The following is a 24,360-nucleotide window of genomic DNA, read 5'->3' as shown; positions in this document are numbered from 1 at the left end:
TTCCGGAGTTCCCCACAGTCACCTGTCTGGACTGCCACCTCCCCCCTCAGAGGATCCACCTGGGTGCCCACATGAGCCCAGAGAGGCAGCATTTCCTCTGTTTGGGTTGCCACCTTGGACTGACCGCTGCGACAGGTGCCCACCATGGCAAAGTCTAGGTTCTCCTCCCTGCCCCGCTTGAACTGCCCCACACAAACTGCCTGCACTAACTGCCAAGCCAGCCCTGTTAGCATGTCCTGTGAACTATTTCACAATGGAGATCAATAAAATAATATGGAATTTGCCTGTGTTGTAAGAATGAGACGAATTGCTTATGAATGCAATGGATTGCAAATGATGCTGATACAAAAATATCCTTTAAACAATAAAAAGTTATGCAGTGGTGATTATGAATGGATAAATTTTGAATGATATGATTTACTTTACAATGCCTTTTTAGTAGCAAAAGTTGTAATGATAATAAGATCATAGAATATAATTTAAAATCACAAAGTATCTTCAGTAACTTTTACAGGACTATTAAATATATAGGAGACATTATACTCAATTTAAAATAACTTACTGAAAACATTTTGCAAAGATTAGTAAAAACACTTTAATTTACTATATTCATGACAATAAGAGAAAATAATTTAGTATTTTTTTTACTGATGTATAAAATTATAGGTCATCTCTTACGATATTATCTTGAAAGATGCATATGTGACACTAATAACAGGAATTCATGCCTTTTTTTCATAAAAAGTAAGAATGTAATTGAAAGAAATAATAAGAAATGTAAATTGTCCTTCCTCATGCAATACAGAAATGGTGAGTCAAAAATATTTTTTTCATTATGAAAATGGAGATGATTGGATAGTTGGACACTTAATGACACATACTGATGTACTGGGTCTGGCTGGAATGTTAACTTTCCTGGCAGCAGCCTATACAGTGCCGTACTCTGTACTTGTAGCTGGAACAGCAGTGTTATCACACCAGTGTTGTGTCTACTGCTGAGCAGCGGTGGCACAGCATTGGGCCTTTCTCTAACCCTCCTAGGGGGTGGGCAAAAAGTGAGAAGAGAAACATCACTAGGGCAGCTGACCTAAACCAACCAAAGGGATATTCCATACCATGTGGTGTCACACTCAGCAATAAAAGGTGGAAACAGGAAGAAGAGGGGAGGGGTGGGCTCTCGTTGAGAAAATGTCGGTCCTCCTCTCGAACACCGGCTGCATGCGTTGAGGCCTTGCTTCAAGGACATGGTCAATCATTGCTCATTTGTGGGAACTAGAGAGCAATTTCTTTCCTCTGCACTTCCATATAGCCTTCATTTATTTTGCTTGTTTGTTTTCCTCCCTTCTTTTTATTTTTCCTTTTCCCCTCCCTTTTCCCCTTTCCCTTTTTATTTCCCCTTAGGTAAATTGTTTAGTTCATGGTAGTCTTTATTTAATTATTATAATTATTTTCCTTTAATTAAATTATCCTTATCTCAACCCGTGAGTTGTTCTTTGCTTTACTTCTCTCCCTCCTCATCTAAAGGAGGAGGAGCAAGAGAGCGGTTGTGGGGTTTAGCTGCCCAGCACGGTAAAACCACCACAACTGATGAATCCTAATGAAAATTAATTCTATTGAAAACAAATGGAGGCAAGTTATTTAACTTGAAATAGCTGTGTGTAAGGAAGACCTGAAGACAATTTCTTATGACAGTGAAAGGTAGTTCTCCAAAATAAAATAAAATAAAATAGTATTTTTTTTTAAATCAGGTAAATGACAAACTACCAAGTGCAGTTTGTATCTGATAGTGATGTGTAAAACTCACCAGTTCCAAATAAAGAATATACAATAATAATGAAAAGGTGTGAAAGAAAGCTATTACAATAGTTATATTAAGTTGATACTTCAAATTACAATATCCTTTTCACAGGTGTGTAATTGCATTATCTCTTAAAATAACTAAGCTTAAGCAAGTTAGATGTGAGAAAAACCTCAGTCCAGACGTGCTATATAAACTGGTATTAACATTTAATAGCTCAAAGCCCTGAAGATTTCTTTGCTAACATATCCCAAGACATGCAAGCTCTGCAAAGATTTTACAATTGTTGTTTCTTATAAGTGTATACTACCACAGCACACTACACAGGAAAGAATAGCAAGCTATCTATCCTTTGTGTATATTTATTATTTTTTTTCCTACTCACCACCAAAAAAAAAAAAAAAAAGAAAAGAAAAAAAAGAAAGAACTACCCATCTAAATAATGCTGGGGATGGGGAATGGCAGGAATGAGACTGAGTCATGGAAACCCAAAGGAGAAATATTTGACTTAGTCTGGAAATTTGGAAATAGGCACTGGAACTACCACTGTATTATCTGAAATCTGCTGAAAGATTGCACAAAAAATCTGCATATGATGAATGACGTGAAATGCAGAAAATAGTATCTAGTGTTAGTAAATCAAATCAGGATTGTTAAGGAGTAATTGAGGTAATATGTCATATTGTACCTTTAAAAAGTCTTAATTAGCATTTTCAGCAAAGTTGATAAAATCATAGGATCATAGAATCATAGAATGGTTTGGATTGGAGAAGACCTTATAACTATCCAGTTCCAACCACCCTGCCATGAGCCGGGACACCTCCCACTACACCAGGTTGCTCAAAGCCCCAACCAACCTGGCCATTCCTCACCACCCTCAGAGTAAAGAATTTCCTTCTTATAGCTAATATTAAACCTACCCTCCTTTAGTTTGAAGTCATTACTTCTGAGTCTTATCACTCAACTCGTTGACAAAGGGTCCCTTCCCATCTTTCCTGTAGGTCCCCTGTAGGTACTGGAAGGCTGCTGTAAGGTTTCCCCAGAGCCTTCTATTCTCCAGGCTGAACCATCCCAAATCCCTCAGCCTGTTTTCATAGGAGAGGTGCTCCCGCCCCTTAACCATCTTTGTGACCATCCTCTGGACTTGAGGATGTGACCATTCCTCTGGACTTGGTCCAGAGGAAGCTTGTTCCTATCCTCTTTGTCTTTACTCTCTGTGGTTCTATAGTAGATTACTATAACTATCTGTATTTATGTTGATATGTTATCTACATAAACATGTTTAATACTGGAAGCTGTGTCTCCTTGATAAAAATTACAGAAAAATGGTGAGAGGATTTTTTTTTTCTCACATTGGGAAATGGCAAAATATATTACAGCCTATTTCTCCCACCTACCCTAGAACCCTAGAAAAAAAAGCATAGGTGATTCTGTGGAACTGTTCTTTCTGGGACTCTTCCTAATGTATCATTTCTGTGACTTTGCATTAAATTGTTTCTGAAAGCTATTTAAATAACATAGTGCCCCTTAAACTGTTTTTCTTTTGCACAGTTTACTATTTCTTTCCTCTTTTTTTTTTTTTTTTTTTACTTTCATTGAGCTAATTTATTATGCTAGTAATAGTGATTTCTCTGTTGCAACATACTTTTTTTTTTTTTTTTTTCACTACAGCTGCAAGGTTCCTTAGTTGTTGCTTCAATAAGCTTTTATAGAGAGAGACCTGATGATGGTAGAAGGAAGGTTTTCAGGAAACGAGTACAAGGTGAATGGCATTCAAAGGCATTTTATCTTGTCAGGGAGAATGCCATTTTAGGTGGCCAGACCTCTAGTTAGCTCCTTGAATCATTCATCATAAGTTATTCACTTTAGCCCACTGATTTTATTTTATTTTTATTTTTAATTTTATATTTATTTTGTACAGCTCACTGAACTCCTGCCAGTTTGTCTTCATCTTTATGGAAATGTGATGCCCAGAGCTGAACATACTGCTTTAGGTAAAATCACACTACCGCCTTAGAAACAGAAGTTGTGCTATATCTTTGCTTTGTCAAGTAATTTGACAATTCATGAACAGTCCAAACACTGCATTAGCTTTTTTTATTATTACTATTACTTTTCCACAACAATATTTCTTGTAGGAAATGGGTGTCTAATTGGCTACCCACTATTCCCAGAGTTAATGCTTTCCAGGTGTTCCTGCCATTTCAGTCTTTGTAGGGTTTGGTTTATCCCTTCACAGTTTCTTGAGCTTGCAGTTTTTCAAGATGAATTTCTGTGTTTTCTTCTCATGTTACTAATTTCAGAGTTCTTCTTGGTTCTTGCAACTCTTCTATATCTATCACTGAAAAATTTCCTTAGCTAGGTTGTTTGCTCTTTCTAGTTGAACATAAAAAGTAAATAACTAATTTCTAGGCCTTTGGTTTCTTTCTCAAATTGATGTGTGGAAATCTATAAATAGTATTTCAAATGTATTCTTCAGTCATGCTTCACTGTCCTAAATATAAAGTAATTGTAAATACTTTTTTTTTTTTTTTTTTTTTGAGGATATTTTATAAAGTAAGAATATGCCTTATCTACTTGCTTGAGTTTAAATCCATTGCAAATGACTTCAACAGCCAAAACAAAATCATTACATACTGTATCACTGAATAAGGGGAACAGTTGCAGGAGTTATTCTTTGTTTGTGTTCATTTCTTTTCTTTTTAACGTCTGTACATGCTAAGAATGGGATTACTCATTTTGTTTTATAGAAACAGGAATCCTTGTCAGTTTTTTATTTTACATAAATATGCACTTATACTCCCTCACACAGGCAGAATGCATTATTTTGTTGGTTTGCTGAGCTAGCTTTCTGTGGATTGCCCTTCTTGGCTAGATGTACTTGATAATACATATTTTCCGTCTCAAGGATTGTTACTCTGTCACCTTTAATGAACATAATAGATCTGTTCCTGAGAAAATATGAAATGGTTTTATTGAAATTAAGAGACCTATGACTATTTATAGCAGCTGAAGCTTACACATGTGACTACATTTTGTTTCACATTTCTATGTGAGAAAATTTTGCAGATGCTGCTATATAAAGTATGAAATTCAGCATACTGACATATTAATTTAAATTGAGTGTTGCAGAATTGAATGGTAAGAATAAAGCATTCCACTGGGAAGTAATATCCAAAATTATTATTATATATATTTAAGGCACTGCAAAAATTGTATGTCTAAATCTCTGAATATCAAAATTATTCAAAATTGTAACACTGGGAATACAGGCATTTCAGTACTATCTTACTCTTGACATACCATTATGTGTGTATGATTTATCCTTACTGCATTAATAATGTTCATCTATTATTGTATGAATAATGCATTAACTATATTTTCTTTGTGTTTTCTCATTCATATAATATAACAAAATCACACCTCAATATACATTCTTATTTGTACTGAACAAATTAAATCTTATTAGCTCAGAAATGACAGCTATGAAAATGTGGAGAATTTAAGAGATGTTTTGAGTAATACTACTAAATATACCTATTTACTAGGTCTCTTATTTTTCCTTCAAGAGTTATGAGAATATAGATAATAAAAACTTTTAACAAAGATCAGCATAAAAATATGTGTATGGACTCTGTATGTTTCTATGTCTTGATTTAGAAAAAAATATTTTATCTGAATGTAGCAATCTCACCATTGTTCATGTGAGATGGTTAGGAATAAGAAAGATTCTTAGAGAAATAATAAATAAATAAATAAATAAATAAATAAAACAGGGATGTAGGTATTTAACAGTAGAGATTAGAACAATCTTCAAATTTAAAATATATCACTAACTTTAATAATCTATCATTTTCCAAACTCATCTTGAAGGTTGTCTATATGAAATCTATGAGTCTTGTGGTTCTTAGAGCTCTCAGGACTAGGAAAGTCACCTTCTGTGTTCATAACCTTCACTGTGAAGCTATGTCACATTAAAATGCATTATTGTAAAGGTATTTTATTTCCTTAAATATTTTTTTCTTTGTTATTCATGTAAACACTGGTAAAATTACTTGTTATAACATGCAAGTTGTTCTTAGGCTCCTTAATTATGATGTTGTCTGATTTTGCAAGTGAACTTTAAACCACCTTCTAATAACCAAGACATGTATAGAATGAGGCTCTGAGAAAGAATTAAAAAGAATTTTATAATTTTGAGGGGCATAATAATCATTCACAAATGTTGCCTTATGCATAAAGACCCTGGTACACAAACTACCAAAATATTTTGTCAAAACTTTGAGTAATGGAATAAAGTCAAGGTTATTTGGAAACAGAAAAGGGTGGGCAACAGTTCCAAATCATTTTATCTTCTGTAGTGTTTACCAGAAGACTAAAGTAATGTGTTTCAGAATAGCAAGCTGAAATTGGTAAAGCAAGTAATACTGAAGTTAATAATATGTGGGTGGAAGGATGGCCAAAAGTCAAAAACAAAAATATGTCACATCTGATGAATACCAAGGCTAAATGTATAAGGGAAACCTTTGGAAGTTCTTGTGTCAGTGAGTGTTTTGAGATTAAGAGACAATCAGAAGAGTCACGTTTCATTTCTCCCTTTCCCCTTCCCCTTCCCCTTCCCCTTTCCCTTGTCTCTTCCTCTTCCGTCTTCTTCCTTTTTACTCTACCAAGTTTTTATCCTTTTTCTTTGCCAGCTTCTCCTCTCCTCTCCTCTCCTCTCCTCTCCTCTCCTCTCCTCTCCTCTCCTCTCCTCTCCTCTCCTCTCCTCTCCTCTCCTCTCCTCTCCTCTCCTCTCCTCTCCTCTCCTCTCCTCTCCTCTCCTCTCCTCTCCTCTCCTCTCCTCTCCTCTCCTCTCCTCTCCTCTCCTCTCCTCTCCTCTCCTCTCCTCTCCTCTCCTCTCCTCTCCTCTCCTCTCCTCTCCTCTCCTCTCCTCTCCTCTCCTCTCCTCTCCTCTCCTCTCCTCTCCTCTCCTCTCTCTTTTGTACAGCACAAAATCCTAACTAGGAGACAGACAGATATCATTTTGCCTTTCCTTACAAAATTGAAGACCATTCCAGTGATTATCTGCCATCTGTTGGTTTCAGTACTTCAATTGCTTCAGAATCCTCTGGGGGGGGAAAGAAAAAAAACAACAACAACAACAACAAAAAACTCTTTCTTGATAGAGGGTTGAATGTACATTCAAAGGTAGCTTCAGCTGAGCAAGTGCCCAGCTAATCCCCTTAGTACACAGGGACAAGGCTGCCACCAGCTCTAATTGATTCTGAAATGAATCTGTATAGAAAATTAGAAGGTTTGGATTCCCATGTGAGCTTCAATAAAGAGCCAGAATGTAAGCCTGACAGCTGAATGGATTCAGAAATGAAAATCTGATAAGCGGCTTAAAATTGTACTTAAGTCTAGAAATGATTTGAATGCTCTTATTAATGGCACATTGTATATTGTCACCTAGTTAATTATCTCTGAAGATGAGTCCTTGCAGAGGAGAAGATATGCCAACCTTTCACAGCCTTTCCTCATCACATATTTATTAAATTCCACCCTACTCGCCAGTAGCTGGAAGGCAGAAAGAAAGGATTAGGCAACTGCAGTTCCTCTGTGGCTGCCAGTTCGCTGTGCCAAACTTCAAATATGAACTGTTGCATGTACTGTCACAGACATTTTCTTTACATCTTAATTTGCAAATGAGAAGCTGACATTTGTTAAGCCTTGTATTTGCACACATGAAAAGCAAATGCTGTCACTGCTGGCTATTTTGTTTATCCCTTTGGAGATAGTGTATGGTTTATTTACAAATTTTCTTTTTTTTTTTTTTTTTTTTTCTTTTTCTTTTAACTAACCAAGGTAGTCATGGAGCTACATGGCCTCATATTTTATTCAGGAAACCTATCTGCAGTTTATGAAGCATGCCCTGCATGTGAGAGTTGTTTGAACCAGTATCTTTAAATTTACTTTCACTTCAGTGCCTTACAGTTTTTTGATGTTTCTATTTAGTGTGTTTCATGCAGATGGGTAGATGAATTTTTTGTGTGTACACATACTCCTACCCCCCTTCTCCTCAACCCCCCATGTGTGTTTCATATGTGTTTATCTGCATATCTGCATATCTTCTAGAAGTGGAGGGATAGAAAGATGGTGTTAGAAGCAAAGCAGCCAGTTTTATCCATTATATTAGCATAAGTCACTATACAACATAAACTGGAAAAGAAATGAAGATGGAAGAAGAAATTAAATGAAATGTTCATTAGAAAATGTATCACTGAAAGAAGTAAATGATATAAGAGACAACACCACAGCTATGCAGAATCACTGTCTTTGATATCCAATAAAATATGTCTGAGGAATTGAGTAGATTTTGAAATTATCATAGCATCATAGAATCATTAAGGTTACAAAAGACCTCCAAGATCATCTGGTCCCACTATTCCCCTACCATCAATATCACCCAGTAAACCATGTCCCTAAGCACCATGTCCAACCTTTCCTTAAACACCTCCAGGGACAGTGACTCCATCACTTCCCTGGGCAACCCATTCCAATACCTACCCACTCTTTCTGAGAAGAAATGTCTCATAATTTCTAACTGGAACCTCCCCTTGCACATCTTGAAGTCATTCCCTCTTGACCTAGTTATCTGAGAGAAGAGATATCATCAGACACAAAACAGAAACAATGGGAATCATGCTGGCCAATACTTTAAATTCAGTGCAGAAACCTTGACATACACCTGAGATTTCATCTCTGTTACAAAGTTTTTTTTGTTTGTTTGTTTGCTTGCTTGCTTGCTTTTGTGTGTGTGTGTGTGTTTGTTTTGTTTTGTTTTGTTTCCTTCCTCCTTTTTCTTTGTCATGTTCAGCAAGGGTCAAGTTAGGAAATTAGGAACTAGAACAAAAGCAGCTCACAGTTGTAACAGACACTGTATCTTCTTCATATGGAGGGTTAAGTAAGCCACAGTTAGTGACTGCTGAGCTTCTGGCTAGCAAATGGCAACAGACTTAATCAACTCTCAGACTGACTGACTGTAAATAGCAGATAAAATGTAATTCATGTAACTTGAGTCAAAGCCCAAGAAATTTAGTGGATCCATTGTTATTATTATTAACTTTAATGAGCTTCATATTTGTACCTAAGCAAAAATGTTGTGAACAAAATTATTTCTGATTTAGACTGATTCCACTTCAGCTTGCAAAGTGCCTGGAGATCTTGTGAACATCAGGAAGAACTTGTATGAGATTTCTTATCAAACTGTCACCAGGGGTAACTGTTAGGACTTAAAAATGACTTTTGTGTTGTCTTACCGCTGCATAAGCACGAACTAAAATAGTCCTTTCAGTACTCAGTGAGATATGGTAGTGTTATTCTCTATATTTTATTGCTAGAAAATTTGCTAAATGTGTTTTCTTTAAAAGAAGAAAAAAATGTGCCTGACATATATGTCAGAGGCATAAAATAAATTGATGGAAACAGAAACTCTGAGCTGTTTACATGTGCATACACATATATGTAATACTTTGGATGAATATCATTATAATTCTGTGGTAGACAAATGACTACAAGGCAGTTTTAAATTAGGCGTATATCAAATTAAATTATATCAACTTTATTTAGAAACCAGTTCTGTAAAGACTTACTGATGTGCCATTATATATGACAAGTAACATCTAGATTTAATCATGGAAGATTCACAACAAGTGCACTGTTTGTGGAGAACTGTGTCAATCAAGAATCTAAAATACAAAAAGTTAGTTTTGATTTAAAACCCTAGTCCTCTGAGGAATTTATGCCTCTATTTCTTGTTTGTAAAAATACATTGGAGTTAAGTGGTATACCATGAAAATATCACTTTTATTCCTTTAAAAAAAATGGAAGAACAAACAGCAATCCTATGTTCTATATACGAATTCAGTGGCTAAAATATTTTACCAAACTTGGAAACTGGAAAACTGGAAGACGACATGCTTCATCACACTTCATGATTCAATCTCTATGTGGTTCCAGCACAAAGCACAAACTTCCATTCTTTTATGAAAGTGATGAAGTGATGTGACACTGCAAAAATCAAATAAATAAATAATATTTTTTTTTTTTTTGATTTAGGGAAACAAGAGGAAATGTCTCTGTAGTGTGTTTCTCATTGATAGGATGAGGTCCTGGAAAAAAGTTTCTGTGGACACTGAATTTTGAAATAGGCTTTTCAGTTCTTTGGCTTGAGAGCCCTGTTGTCCAGTTTGTACAGGAGGGGAAGATCTGACTTCTGAACACAGCTCCAAAAGCATTATCTGTATTCTATAGAAACCAAAGCATGGACCTACGAGTGGGAGACCAGTCTATGCATTTTATCCAATGATTGCTTCATTTGGAATTCATTAGGAGGTCTGTGCTGTAGACATAACAGCAATTCTTGATATGCCCCAAACCTGAATGTTAGGCAGTTATGGACCTTTATCTCATGTAAAGAGTTAGTAATACACACAAAGGAAGGTAAAGAGCTGGGAATGTACTGTAGTTAGTGATGTAAGTGTAAGAAATGTAAGGACTAAATGTTTTATACCAGTCTTGTCATGAACTTGCTTTATTAATTCTCCAAAGAAAATCTTTCAGAACTATGCATCTTGATGGGGATACAGGAATTCTTTCTTCACAAACTCTTTTGCATGACTGTAAGTCTACATCAGGATTTTACTCTCTCTATTAGAAATAAAAAACGTCCAAAAAAGCTATTAAAAAAAAAAAAAACAAAAAACATTCTGATATGTATATTGGCTACCTCTTTTACTTTTTCCCCAATTTTTGCACCTATTTTTGTGTCTAAATAATAAGAATAATAAAAACAACAACAACACTGAACAAACAAACAAAAACACCACTCACCAAACCAAACCAAACCAAACCAAACCAAACCAAACCAAACCAAACCAAACCAAACCAAACCAAACCAAACCAAACCAAACCAAACCAGAAGCAAACCAGAAGCAAACGAGACAAACAAAAGCACTGTTGGTAGAGACATTAGGTAATTAGTTTTAAATCCTTAGTATGGAGCAGAGCCTTAACTTAGATTTTTTTTTTTTTTTTTAGGATAACTGACAAATTTATTTGTTTGGCAGAAATCTTTCCTTTGGTTCTCTCTCCCGCTATTTTTGGTTTGTTCTCTTTCCACAGATATCCTCCACGTTTTGTGTCAAACAGGATCTTCTGACAATCTTTCAGAAGGATATTGTGACAAATACAGGGCTAAGGAGGGAGTTCTGAGGTTTTAGATGGCGTCAAAAACATGTCCAAATGGATGCTACAGAAAGTGTCTGTGACTTGTATTTAGGAAATGCTCAGTTCATCTTTTAGTTTATCTTTGCAGTGAAGAAAAATGTACAAAAGAGCTTTTTTTTTTTTTTTTTTTTTTTTTTTTTTTTAATGTAAAATGTTTCAAGGTAGCAGTGGTGGCAGGATTCCCTCATTTTCTCATGTATTCCTGAGACTGCCTACCCCTTCTAGCCCCTGCTTTTTTTTTTTTTTTTTTTTTATATATATAGTGTATAGTGTATAGTGTATAGTGTATAGTGTATAGTATATAGTATAGAATTTTCTTTTCTACATAACCACACAGAAGTTAATATTAAGTTTATTGGTAACTAAACTTGATATCTTTATCTTCTGAAGAGTTTTTTATTTTAAATTTTAAAGCAAATGGTCGGTAAGAACATTGGAGAGAAAAAAGAAATAATAGTCCTACTTATCATTTTTAACTTTTCACCCATATATTATTTGTTTATGTTATCTTACTATGTAAGGGCAGTGATTAGATAAAAAGCTGTTACAAGAAACTTCAACGAGTTAATAATAATATAAATAAATGAGCGTTGATGAAAAAAGGAAGGCAATAAAGAAGTTACTTTTAAATATGGTCACAGATAAAATGGGAGAGAGTTTACTGGTATCTCAGCCAGGTGATTAAGAGTTTACCTAATCTTACAAGTATCAGACAGATAAGATTGGTCCTATTTCCACCTATCTTTACGAAGCTGGGTCCTACAGCATGAGCAGAGTTTTCTGAGCACAGAATTCACATAACAAAGATTGTTGAAGGTTCATATGATACAAAGTAAAAATTATCAAAGAGAAAGAAGTTTTGAGTAGAAATGGAGATTTTAATTTTGTATTTAATTTCTGTTACTATATATGGTGTTTCGTTGTCATTGATTTTGTTCAGTTTTATTTGGATTTTTTTTTGGTTGTTTTTGCTTTTTTATTATTATTACTTTTAATTTTATTTTTACGACCTCTATCCATGTTGCCCAGCCTTCACAGAATGACAGAATCACACAGTGGTTGAAGTTGGAAGGGACCCCTGGAGGTCATCTGGTCCAAAGCCCCTGCTCAAGCAGGGACACCTGGAGCAGATTACCCAGGACCATGTCCAGACAGCTTTTGAAGGTCTGTGTGGAAGGAGACTCCATGACCTCTTTGGGCAACCTGGGCCAGTGCTCAATCACCTGAACAGGAAAGAAGTATTTCCTGCTGAATGGATTGAACCTCCTATGCTCTAGTTTTTGCCCATTGCCTCTTGTCCAGGTACACCAATGAAAATAACTTCTCCATCTTTGCACCTTCCCATCAGGTGTTTATATACATCAACAAAATCAGCTCTAAGACTTCTCTTCTCCAGGCTGAACAATCCCGTCTCTCTCAGCCTTTCCTCATAGGAGAGGTGCTCCAGTCTCTTCATATCCCTTTGATGGACTCTTTCCAGTATGTCCATGTCTCTCTTGGTCTCTCTTGTTCTGGGGAGTACAGGACTGGGCACAGCACTCCAGGTGTGGCCTCACCAGTGCTGAGTAGATGGGAAGGATCACCTCCCTCAGTCTCCTGGCGATACTTTGCTTAATTCAGCCCAAGATACCACTAGCCTTCTTAGAGACAAGGGCATATTTCTTACTTGTGTTCAACTGGAGTCCACCAGGACCACCAGGTACTTCAGTCCAGTCTTATTAGAATCTTGTTTTTAAGATTCTACTGAACTTGCTGAAAATAATACTTCGCTTTTGGAGAATTTCAGTTATTTTACAGGGAAAACTTGCTGAAAGGTACAGGTTCACAAATCTGTCCCTTAAAAACTACAAGCTTTAATAAATTTTAATGTTTTTAATGTGATTAGTAGTGGCTGAGCTTTTGTTTGTTTGTTTGTTTTGTCGTTTGCTGTAGTTTTTTGAAAATATTTAAATTGAAAAATCTTATAAGCATCACAGAAAACTCTAATTAAATAAATTCTCATTGTTTCTGAGTATAGGAAATTTTTAAAACTATGTTTTAGTCAAAATAACCATGGAATCAAATGACAGTTTCATATTTCACCTAGCTTGCCAGTCATCTCCTCCCTCTTAGAAACATCTTTCCCATTTACCACCACCTTCACATCAATACTTTCAATAAAGTATGTCAGAGGGAGTAACCTTAAGCAGAAGACTAAGAAGAAGTAGGAGCAACAAACACCATCTTTTTTTTTTTTTTTTTTTTTTGAGGCTGATGACAACAGCCTGCCTGGCTTTCCAAGGCTTCCATATATACAAAGTGGGCAGCACATACAAGGCCTGTTTAATGCTGCAAAAATTTTGATGCTTCAGCATACACCTGGTTGGAGGGAGCACTTATTCTAACAGATTTCTTAACACAGTAGGAAAAGGGTAATGAATGACAGTATACACATTATTTTACTGTGGAAATCTAAATAAAAATAACCAGTTTGTGTGTGAAGTTTGAACCTTCTCTGAGGGAACCTCTCATTCTTCTGAGAGAAGAATTCATATCACTTTTCCTAGACATCTATATTACAATGAGATAAGTTGCTTTCTGGAGATCCTTGTTTTTCCTTCCTGATTTTAAAGCCTTGAATGACTCATTAAGAAATAATTTATTTTTTGGCCCTAAGATGTGAAGGGACTCAGCACAATGCTAAATCATTCTAACATTTCATGAAAAGCACAATAACTCTTTGATAACTTGAAGAAACAGTTATGTATTGCAGCATATATTGAAAATGGGGTATGTTCGATGTTAACCCTGCTTGAAACGTCAAAATTCCTAAAGCAACCAAAAAATGCATTCTGTATCAAAGGGGTTGATCTAAATCCATGAGCAAAATTTGCTCTTGCTCTTAATTTTAAGAAAAAAAAATTTGCTTCATGCTCTTAAATAAACACTTAAATGGATCCTTTATTTCGAACAGAAGAAAAAGTAAGCAAGATAAAGGCAACAAGAAATTTTCTGATGCTATGTCATCACCATATTTCAGTGACTTCAGGATTTTTCAAGGCTGCCTGCAGAACAGACTGTTCAACATGACACGGACTGTCAATTGCAAAGAGGAACTAGCAGTCTGAAGAAGAAAGTCAAACCTGTCAGTATCATACTGAGGTGGATTGGAAAGAAAGATGCACAAGGGAGTATATATGTGCAGGTTTTCTAGCTAGAGTTGTTCTCAGATTGAATTATTTGGTGTGATTGGATTGGAGTTTGGTAAAGATTTCATTTTGCATTCATGGTTGAATAAATGAAGTGTGTAGTATATCCATCCACTGCAGTCTTTTTTATTCTTATTCTTATTTTTAATTATTTTTAACCTAGACTCTAAAAAATAGTCTATAACTTTTTCCTTTAAAAAAAATAATTAAAAAATTACATCATATCTGAACATTTATAAATTCATAAATTATAGTCCTTAAATTAATTGCTCACTGGTGTCTGCACTAGCAATGAGGATCAATTATATTCTCATCATTTCCTTATTTTACAAGTGGGGGGAAAAACAAACAACAACAACAACAACAAAACACACACACACACTAGGCAACAAGTAAGATTTTCCAAAATAGAAATGACAGTCATCTAGGTCCCATTTAAAATGAACAATAGAAAGGAAGCCAGGCTTCTCCTTTACACTTCAGATTATCTTTGCATGACACATAGGAGTCACATAGGAAGTTGAGGAAGAACCTGCTGAATAAACTATCTGTTTTAGCTCTCACTTCTCACAGTAACCACAAGGAAATCCTCCCATCTTTGAAGGAGGCAGGAATATTGTCCCACAATTTCTGTTCAGATTTATTTAAGATCAGTAAAACATTGACTGTGAGCTAAAACAGGTTGAAAAGAAGAGTAAAATCTTTTGTGAAGCAATGATGTATTATATATATATAATTACATATAACATATATAATTACATATGTTATATACATATAATTACATATAACATAAATCTCTGAGCATTGAAGACTAGAGGTTCATTCCATTCCTGGTTATATAAAAGTAAAATACTATTACCATGGCAAAGAAGAAAAAAAATATTTTTGTGTTCTTGTTTTGTTGTTGTTATGTTTGTTTAAATAAACAAAGATATAACTAATAAGATAATATCTTTTAATATATCTTTCAATTTTTCAAAAAGATAGAAGTAAACAATTTGACTCCCCCTTCACTATAATCACCACCTTACCTGTTTATCAAAAGGATGTGGATAGTTTGACTACGATCTCTCCACCATCTTGCTTAGCATTTTTGCACAGTATAGTCTTTTGGAAGATGAAATGTTTGACATCTCTCATAGGAAATACTGCACTTATTTTGACAGTGCTATAACTAGCATGTCTTTTTTACCAGGCATACTGTCTGGAAGGGAAAATAGAAATAACAACACATTGGCTTTTATGTTTGTTGCTATGGCTAAACTGCATAGCAACAAGACTTAGGACATTTGCCTATATTTGGGAAAAAAAAAGTGAAAATTTAGCTTTCCGCATCTAGTGCGTAACATGCACATAGAGCAAAACATCATATCCGGATAATGACCTCACTTTTTTCTCATACTTTTCAACAAGTGAGTTAGATGGATCTTAACTTTTCAGAAGGTTATTTAAGCAAAAGGTTCATTTAATATAACTAGTCAGTGGGAAATGCTGCTTTATATGAATTAAGCAACTATTTTTGTACAAAGAAAGAAAGAGAGGGAAACTGGTGAAACTCTTGAGTCTGTCTCTCTTTTGAGAGCTCAAATTTCCAGCTATAATATACTTCCAATATTCCAATAGTTTTTTTCTTTTGTTTTGTTTTGTTTTGTTTTTTCTCCAGACCTTTACTTGAGAGCTCTACCACAATTTACTATTCTATGTTCTGATTAAAAATTTTAACCCAGGTCTTACCCAGTTTTAAACCCATTTTTAGTAGAATGGCTATAGAACTAGTGGTTGAAAGGAAGGAAATAAAGATTAAAGTGCATTTCAGTTCTTTTCCTTCACTGTTTTGAAAAAAGAGTAAAGCCAGATTGGGGGTGGGGTGGGAGGAGGAGAAGGGGGGAGTAGCATCAACCTAAACTGTCATTCATATCTCCAATTTAGAATGTTGGCAACTAAAGTTATCCACAAATTCTTTATTGCAGTTGAATCCAGTCGTAGTATATCTTGACTGCAGACTATAATTAAGCATTGCTTTAGCCTTTTGCTGCTATATTTGAGTTCCACCAGTACATTTTGTTTCATCTCTCTGGCACATTTTTACTCTCAAATATCTCAATCGCTGTAACAAAAGTGAGAGTTCAGCTTCCAAAGTAGATTTTGTCCTTTAAGAACATCTCCGCCTCTTCCTTGATTATATATTTAGCTAAGTTTTCTTTACTAAATCTGTTATATAGAAAATAATCTATTGTATTCATGTGGACAGATGTAAATGGAAACAAAGAGGAAAAACAAACAAACAAACAAACAAAAACAAACAAGCAAACAAAAAAACATTCTGAGGGACATGTACATTTCCAAAAGGTTGAGCAGGAGGTATGTAGACAAATCCTATTATTGGGTAATGAGATTTGTGCGCATAGCCGGACACTATTATGAAATTGTAGATCTTTTTGAAAACAAAGTGAAAAAAGGGAGCAATCTTTTCTGCTGGGGTCAGATTCTTCTTCCAGTAAGAATGTAATAAGTTCCATTAAGAATAACTTTATTAGTGTCCAAATGTAGCTGAGAGAAAGAAATAGCCTTTACTTTCACAGCAATTTCAGATGACTTTTAGTCTGACCATGCTGTCATTGAAATTAACTGGAATTTTGCCACTAGGATCTAGCTTCAAGCCTATTTATTACTAATCTGCTAAATCTTTCAGTGTTAAGGACTTTGAATTCCTTGCAACTGTGTTCTCCAATTAAGTGAAACAATTTATATAAAATCAGAACTATTATGAATTAAAAAATCAACTATTATGTCATTGATTGAATTAAAAGAAAATACTACCAATACCATATGCTTTAAAATCATATATGAAGATCCTTGTAGTTACTTGAAGTCATGAGATTTAATACAAAATAAATGCTATATATATATATATGCTTCATGTTTTCTGCTACTGGAAAACATAGAGTTATGCTCCCAAAGTACTTTTTATAATCAAAATGACATACTTCTCCATAAAGGAAAGCTGGCAGTCTCTGGTCATAAAAAGATTCTACCAGCAAAACACTCGAAGGAAAGCATTCAAAAAACCAGAAAACTGTAGATTTGGAGATAAGTATATTTAAAAACTTGAAGGTAGCTTTAGACAGTACTAGTCGCCTTTGTGCTTTGCCAGCTCATGTGCTTAAGAATAATTTGTAAATAAATCTATTATTATTATTATTATTATTATTATTATTATTATGTAATAATATATTATTATATGTAATAATATATAATATGTAATATGTAATATATATGATATATAATATATATAATGATAACGATAATGATAATAATAATTAATAACAATAATAATTATTAATAATAATTTTCCTGGCAAGCTAGACCTAATTAACAGTAGAAAGATAGATGATAGGTGAATGGTAAGGAATTATCTATTATTTTTAATTTTATAAATAGGCATATGCTAAGTGTTTCACACAAGAGAAAGATCTTCATACCTCTTAATTTCCTTTTTACACAGCAGATTTCATCTTTCCCAAGGAAATTCCTAGGAGATAGAACTGGCCAATCCCCTTGCAGTTTGATGAATTACAGCTTCAGGAGCTGCAGTGACTGCAATGTTAACCAGTTAGGGCAGGGTTTTCACTATCATACCCAAAGTTGTCATTCAGTAGGAAGTCTTTGTGGTCTGAAGTCACACTGTTTTTTGTAAATACTTTGTATATCTCTTATATGCAGTCTCCAAGACATATGTCAAAAACAATAAGTATTTAAAACATTGAATCACTTTTGATCAAAACATTGATCACTTTTAAGGATCCAGGTAACAGTCCCATTTATAATCTTTTGTAGTGAATGTAATAAAAAAAAAAAAAGAAAAGTGGAAAAATTAGACGGTTGTTAGGAAGTATTTGGTGATACAAATGACACAAAGTAAATTAATGAATTTCATCATAATGTTTGAGAACTGTGTGCTCATTTGTATCTACAGAAATCAATACCTACAGTCCATAAGTTGATCATGTTCTCATATTAAGACTAGACGCTTTTTCAAAAATCATGTGATAGGTTAGGGAAGACAGTCACATAACAAAATTGCACAGGCATAATTTGAATATTAAATAATATAGGTTCTCTCTCTCTGTCTCCCCAGTTAGATTTTTAAGCAAATGTTTTCATGTGCAAATTATGCAAGAAAGAGATGGAATATGGAAAATGTGACAAAACCTTAGTGGCTGGTGTTTCTTCTCACCAGCTCAGGAGGAAGAGAGACATTGCTGTCAAAGAGTTGTCTCTATCCATATTTTATTGTTGTGGGGTATATAGGAGATCTACTACTTCCCTGTTTCCCTTCCTGTCAAAACTGCCATTTATGGGAGATGATCTTCAAATCTTTTTTTGGGGTGTATTTCTGGGACACATGCATGTATTGTGAAGAAGTATGACTCTGTAGATGAAGGAAAACAGCTGGAAGAGCTCTCATATATTCTGAGTGATGAGAATTCGGACATAATGTCAGTTACACCATCACCTTGTTTCTGATATGTTTTTCATTGCTGTTAGACTGAACTTTTCTGTTTAAGGGTAAGAGCAGTGTAAAACTATCAAAAGAAAGATCAGAATAAGGCTCCATGTTTCTAGGGAAAAAAAAAAAAAAAAAGAGATTGCTCAAAATAATGATTTAAAATGAAGGTATGGGTGAAATACTGCTTTCATACGTACAGGGGTGATATACTAAGAATATGTGACAGGAGTCCTGCTGTTGTCATTGAAACTGAAAAAATATTAACAACTTACCCTAAAAGAAAGAAAGAAATAAAAAGGCTTTGTAATCAGTACCACCTTCCTCCCTACACCATCTACTGTACATTTCTCTGATACTTCTTTTATACCCTGATTAAATAAAGAACAGTAATTTGCATTTTTAATATAAATGTGTGCTTTTATTTTCCCAGAATTCATTTTAACTATAAATAATTTAAAAATCTTATGTAGCTTTGTAAATGCATACACAGCCAGCAAGCTGGAAGTATCACAAAAGTATGTGGAAATTCCAGAGCTCAACAGCTACCTTATACAGGACAATAAACAATGAGGAATCTAGCCCAAAGTTCTGTACACAGATCTTGAGAGTATTTAATGAACTCAGGAAGAAGTTTCCAGCAAAATATTTGCTTCCTGAAGATGACTCCACAACTAGCCAGTGCAAAAGCTGAAGAAAGGGATGCATCTTTCTAATTCTTCACTCTTCAATTCCAACAATGACCATGACCAATGGACAATGCCAACTTCTCAGTTTCAGTAATTTTGAATCATAGGATGGAGCTGTCACCTGCCGTGTAAGATCTGTGGCACACTTCAGTAAAGGACACTTTTTTTCTTTCTTAAAGGAGGTGGTTTCTATTTCCCTTTCCCTCATATGTAAGAGATAAGTGAATATTCACCTAGGAATAAAAAGCTCACCTTATTTAATAAAATATGCAAATTTTATGAAGAAGAAAGTTGATTAGGAAGTTTAAAGAGTATGAGATGATGTGGGAGGCAGAGATTTTGTCTCTTCACCAAGACATGGTAACCAATAATTCTTTAGTGTAAAATGGATAATTCTAGAACCAAACCTAGTCTCCTCTCTTTTTCAGGGAAAGCAGTCATTCATAAAATATGTGTTACATGTTGCTATACTTTTCTGCTGAGCTATGTTTTCATCATGTCATAGAGCTGAGGTAAAATGAAATTCCAGCTGATCTTTATTCTTATACAAAGATTATTTTTATTTTTATTTATTTATTTATTTTTTACTTCTCAGACAGGATTCCTTAGCAGCATTTAGGAGAAGCCTTTGCCATCACCTATTCTGAAAAAGCATGTTTATAGAGCCCATGTGAACTCAGGAAAAAATTCCATTCTTAAAGTAGTTAGGATCAAATGCAGGTATGCTAGGAATTAAAAACCATGGGCAGATACTCCTACAGAATAAGGCTGTAGGCTTGCTACTGTGTCTTTTTAATGTCAGGTTTGAAGTTGCTGCAAGCAGCTATGTAGTCTACTTTGTTTTGTATATTGACATTGAAATTAAATACAACATATTGAAGTCTTAATGAAAGAAAAGGCAAAATACTAAATGACATGTAACTCTTTGAAACCAAACCAAAGTCAAAAGTTTGACAAATTTTGCTGGTCAGTCAAGATTACTCAAAATATAACAAAGCATCAAAACATGATCAAAATTGCTGATTCAGTAGAAGTCTTTTTTTATATATCAACTGGTATGTTATTTAGCTACTCTTTTAAATTAAACTTAAATTGTTGTTTATTGTGTTTCATAGCTAAGACTTTAATTTCCTTTAGACAAAGCTATTTTTTAAGCTTACAGATATTGTTATCACAGTAGAAGGTCACTTGAAATCTGTTCTTTGGTCTAAATGATGCTTAAAATCAATAGTAGCTCCTGAATAGTTTCCCACCCTTCTTGGCTTAGTGGATAAATAGAGACCTTGTTCAAAACAACATAGAATTTTCTGGCTGAAAGTCACCTTTCAAAGAGAGTGAGACAAAAATTTGTTTCTGTTGATTTCATGTTGGAATAGTATTGTGATTTATTTATATCACTTCAAAAATTGCTGCCAGAAGGATGCCCCAGGACAAGAGATGTATTTTTACTGTTCAAAACCAATCTCTTTAGAAAGACTGTTAACATTTAGCTCCACTTAGATATATGGTGCTATGTAAATATCTGGGTGCAGTGAATCACTAAATAAAGAGACAAAGTCAAAGCTATTCTGAGAGTTCAGTACTTGTGAAGTGAATGGAGCCAAGGTTGCCTTTTCCAGCAAAATATTTTTCCTGAGGATTTTAGCATCCAAAGTATAAAGAGCCAACATGCTATCATTCCATTTGTGCTGCATAGTTTTTCTATAGAACAAAAGTTCTTTTTCATTAGCAACAGAACCATAGAAAAGAGAAGCAGTTGATATCTTTAGCTATCAATGGCAAAATATTAGAAAAACAATAAGTACACAACTGAGGAAATCCCCAAATGAAAATTCCTTACGTGGTATGGGTTGTTACTCCTTGTATAATTTACATGATATTTAAATGATGCTTTAAAGCAAGAGGGCCAGATTTTCCCAAATTCATATGTATACAAATTTAGGAGAGTAATTTCAAACTAATGTGTATGTATTATTTCAGTAATTGCACACACAAATCACAAATTTGCCTGTACACAACCACCTATTCCTTTACAGATGGTGAAAAGGTGGCTTAATTGGAACTGACATATTGTTTTAGGTAGCCAATTGGGTGCCCATTTAACTTGTCAGTAGACCCAAATAGAGTAACCTTATGATGATGTAGGAAAACTCTTGCATCCACTCTTATAAGAAGTTGTTTAAATATGTTCTTGAATTCTTCTGGGTCAAATACATGTTTACAGTTTATTTGGAGAAGGGATATTTATCTGAATTTGAATCTATATGCATAATTTCAGACTTATTTTTCATGCCTATTATTTTCTTATTTAAAACTTACATTGCAGTAGCAGGGAACTTACAATTAGAGAAAGGAGATTACTGAAAATGAAGCATTCCATGTGTCTGTAGGCATATATCTGCTGATCCAATTGAAACTGATAAGATTTACCAGACTGGTACCATAATCACAGAATCACACAGAATTGTCTAGGTTGGAAGAGACCTCAAGATCATCGAGTCCAACCTCTGACCTAACACTAACAAGTCCTCCACTAAACCATATCACTAAGCTCTACATCTAAACATCTTTTAAAGACCTCCAGGGAAGGTGACTCCACCACTTCCCTGGGTGGCCCATTTCAATGCCTAACAACCCTTTTGGTAAAGAAGTTCTTCCTAACATCCAACCTAAAACACCCCTGGCACAACTTTAGCCCATTCCCCCTCGTCCTGTCACCAGGCACATGGGAGAATAGACCAACCCCCACCTCACTATATCTTCCTTTAATGTAGTTATAGAAAGTGATAAGGTCGCCCCTGAGCCTCCTTTTCTCCGGGCTGAACAAACCCAGCTCCCAATGACTAAGATCTTATGAATAAAGAAAAACAAAAACAAACAAACAAAAACACCACCTCCACCACCACCAAAAACAAATAAACAAAACAAAACAAAACATGCAAGCAAAAATTTTTGTTGGTAAATTCATCTTTGCACAAGACACTGTTTCATATCATAGACCATTGGTAAAGAAAGGAATTCTTCACAGACTTCAGTGGAAGGAGGATAAGGTCCAGAAATTAAAAATAAATAATAAAAAAATGACATATTTGGAGGAAAGCTAAAAGAACAGAAGATGAGAGAAAAGTATATTTCAGATCAGTTTCTTCTCTCTGACACTGTTAACAGTTTTTTATAAGTAAAAGGCAAAATCTCTTGACAGTTAGTATAGTGTTTACTTCAATGACATTTCACAATTAACAGAACACAGAATTAGATCCAACATGTGGCTTCTTGCTAAACACATCCTAATACTATTGCCTTTCAGGGCTTAAGTATCCTGTTTGTTAAAAAATAAATAAATAAATAAAAAAGGACACACCACCATCTTCTTATCTATTATATTTATATTTCTTCTCCTCCCTCTATTTTTAATATTTCAATTCATAATATTTTTGCCTGTCTCTGTGAGAAGGTTGAGGGACCAGTTTGTGTGAATGATGTTATCATGTACAACATATTTACATCATATTGTGATATCTATACATATGGATCTATTTTCTGAACCATGAAATCTGGGAAACCCAGTGGTAATAAAAGCTATAACAGATAAAAGCTGTCAGACACAGAACCTGTCTTCACTGCTGTCTTATTCCATTTGCCCCAGTGCTATGAAATTGGTCTCTTTCACTTTCCAGAATGGGTAAAAGTTTTTTGTCTTTCAGCCTGACTCTTCTTAACTTACTCCAGCAGTTCAGTCAAATTTTCTCTCTGTTGATCAACAAAGTCATCAGATTTTGTGCAGGTGTAAGAGTAGAATTTGCTCCATTTACTCCAAACATGCTGTGAAAATACTAGTGTGTTTACATAAAAGCACAAGTCTGAAAACACAGTAAATCAACCCCATGCTCTTTGAATGTCAAAAGTGAGAATTACTGAAAATCTTATCATATTGTCATAAAAAATGGTAAATCAAATTTAAACTATAAATGATGAACAGATTAGAAGGGCTTTGAGTACCATTGCCTATATTTATTTTATATCTCTGCAAATACAAAAATTTAGAAGTTAACTACAGAAATCTAAACTAGATTCAGATTTACTTATTTGTTTATCTATTACAATAATTTTTTTTTCCTTGTTCAGGGTATAAGGCAGTCTTTTTTTTTATTTATTTTTATTTACTTTTTTTTTTTTTTTTTTTTTTTTCCTCCAGCAAGGCATTCATACCTGTAGACTGTTTCCTTACCCTTCTGACAGTTGTTACATATTAGGTTTTGAGGTTGATGGGCAAGTCAAAGTTAAGAATATCATACTTTTTACTTTACACCTATAGAGATATAAATAAAAGATTATTTTCTATTAAACTATTGTTTCTTTTACCACTAAATAGCACACTGCTAAAGACTGGTGCATTTTAACTGAAGTAAAAAATAAAGAAAGACAAAGCACATAACCCTATGGCTGCAGTACTGGAAAATTGTGACTAAATTATTTTTAGGTTTGCATATTGCATAGATGTGTTTGACTGTGTAATACACAGATTGTTCATTTGAACTTTTCTAACAAACTAAGGTACAACACAATTTTAAAACTAAATTTCTAAATGAAATACAGCTTCTGCCATAATCAGGACTAAAAGTTGAGGAACCTGAGGTAGTCACTACAAGTCTCCGCAGTCCTGCCTTATGATGAGTCAATCCCCTAAGTCTAAGCTAAGAAAAATCATGAAATTCAGTAAAGTTTAACTTTGGAAGAGAACACGTAACCCAGGACAAGTACATTCTTGAAAATACATGTAATTTTATTAATTTTATACCCAATATCTCATTCAGATACAGAAAACTGGCTTATCTCTCCTGTTTTCTGCTTATTTTAGAGGAAGTATTTAAACTCACCACTAATAAAAGCACTATGAATGCTCAGGACTGC

At 34.4% G+C, this 24,360-nt stretch overlaps 2 long non-coding RNA genes across 3 annotated transcripts in view; one reads left to right on the top strand and one right to left on the bottom strand.

The window, feature by feature from the left end:
- The window catches only part of LOC311434682, a 32,388-nt gene extending 16,940 nt beyond the window's left edge, over positions 1–15,448 (bottom strand). For both annotated transcript variants that reach the window (XR_014691640.1, XR_014691641.1), the window contains exons 1-2: positions 15,285–15,448; positions 8,345–8,432 (exon numbers count right to left, since the gene is read on the bottom strand). This is a non-coding gene — a long non-coding RNA (uncharacterized lncRNA). The remainder of the gene's footprint in view (positions 1–8,344; positions 8,433–15,284) is intronic.
- The window catches only part of LOC311433715, a 690,320-nt gene that overhangs the window by 360,608 nt on the left and 305,352 nt on the right, over positions 1–24,360 (top strand). The window lies entirely within an intron of this gene.

Source organism: Aythya ferina (assembly GCF_964211825.1).
Source record: "Aythya ferina genome assembly, chromosome: 3".
Lineage (NCBI taxonomy): Eukaryota > Metazoa > Chordata > Aves > Anseriformes > Anatidae > Aythya > Aythya ferina.
The sequence above is the reverse complement of the archived record's forward strand: the minus strand, read 5'-3'. Positions and strand labels throughout refer to the sequence as shown.